General features: G+C 45.1%; 1 long non-coding RNA gene across 2 annotated transcripts; it reads right to left on the bottom strand.

The window, feature by feature from the left end:
- Positions 1 to 121: 121 nt before the first annotated feature.
- On the bottom strand, positions 122 to 914 carry LOC113475515. Of its 2 annotated transcripts, none has more exons than XR_003397260.1 (2): positions 366 to 914; positions 122 to 299 (listed from the first exon to the last, which is right to left on the bottom strand). It is a non-coding gene; the product is annotated as an uncharacterized LOC113475515 (long non-coding RNA). The 2 variants fall into 2 exon arrangements; XR_003397261.1 differs by having other exon boundaries at positions 380 to 914.
- Between the last annotated feature and the right edge of the window lie 808 nt (positions 915 to 1,722).

Raw genomic sequence — 1,722 nt, 5'->3', positions numbered from 1 at the left:
GATAGACCGAAATGAGAAACACTCGCCATAACATTACTGTTATCGCACTTACGCTATAACATCTGGCTAGAACGGAATGCGGCGAAATTCGAACAGAAAACGCTCGACATAAACACACTCATTAACAAGACAAAAGCACAGATTTATTTCAGACACAGAGTGGAAGCTCAACGAAGGAGACAACAGTACAAAGACGCCATCGACAGCCTACTGGAAGCCATCACCTAAGAAGGGGGAGCAGCGACATCTGACGGCCGAGGATCGAGCTCCACTAGACCGAGCGAACATCAAACCAGATCCTGAGAGAGGGGAGCATCTAGCGGTCAAATAATTATTCACATGTCATATGTACCCCTATGCAGTACCTTTGTTCTCTCACCTTTTCGCTCGTGCGCTCTCTTCCACGGAGTAACAGCGAAGGTTAACACAGTAGGATCTGAAGGGCGTATCACTGCGCCCCAAGATCCTTTAAGGAGAAGGGTCAGCCTCCTTCTTAGAAACCGGAACCTCAGCTCTGACCGGGGAACCGGACCCACAGTGATCCACGTTTTTTGTCACCCCAAAAATACCATAACCAACAACTAACCGAGCCTCGTGCTCTCCTTTTTCTCCCCATATTTAAACAATTTACATAAAAAAAAACAACTGATGTAGAAACATTGCATGTTATTTTTTAATGCTGCAGCATTATTTCGCAATATTGCATCATGTCATTGTACTCGTGACAAACTATCCATCATTTTAACAAGGCCAGCGCTTAAAGCGATTAGCTGCGCCGAAACTATTTTATCAGAAATTGATGAACGAGCTTATGTGCACGCAATGGTGACGCAGGAGCAAAAAATAGCCCAGCAAATCACCTTCTAAAATGATAACGATAGCGATCACCGGCGAAGTTCTTGGAACGATAAAACGCCTACGGCCAGGGGACACTTATCGGACACTCCCTTGGACGAACATGAACAACCAGAGCTCTTATGCCAAAGAGAAACGAACGCAATCTCAAAAAGAAAGAAAATATTTCAACTGCATCTTAACGGCAACGAACGGTAATGAAGTTCCCGGAACGGTCGAGCGCCCCGAGCCAGGATACGGTCAGCTACGCGTTCATTGGACATTTAATGATCAGGCAACGCCCAAAAGACTCGCGAGCGCAGATGACGTCAGCTACAAAAAACTATAACAGGTTCGACGTCCGAACCTTGATTTTCTTGCAGACTCAATTAAGACCAACCAGAGTTCATCAACCAAAAGGAGAACTTAGATCCTAACCACTGTCTATACAAGTGGTCAGGCGTTCGAGTTTCTTAGCGTGATTGTATTGCATCAGTATCGCCCTTGTGTTAATAACCGTGGTAATAAATAATCAACAAACCAGTTATTGCTTGGTTAGTTAACTTTAATCAAGGAGCAAAATTAGACTTAGCGGCAAGTCTCAGAACACGCAGCCACGCTAGCCGATCTCACATCGCTAGTCGCTAAACGCCAGCAATCAACAGCTAGCTTAAAGGACCTTTCTGACGTCACAGTCACAACAAAGGACCGCGCCTCCGCCGCATATTGGTGACCCCGATCGACGTGTATTTCAAACGTGTATTGCAAAATTATTCAAGAAGAACGCCTTGCGGCGCACGAATTTTTTTTTGCAATATAAAAGAAGAAACGCTTTGCGGTGTACGAACGAAATACGCAGCGATCTACTTCAGAACAATTCCTAGCTCA

The sequence above is a fragment of the Ciona intestinalis genome, unplaced genomic scaffold (assembly GCF_000224145.3).
Source record: "Ciona intestinalis unplaced genomic scaffold, KH HT000723.1, whole genome shotgun sequence".
Lineage (NCBI taxonomy): Eukaryota > Metazoa > Chordata > Ascidiacea > Phlebobranchia > Cionidae > Ciona > Ciona intestinalis.
The sequence above is the reverse complement of the archived record's forward strand: the minus strand, read 5'-3'. Positions and strand labels throughout refer to the sequence as shown.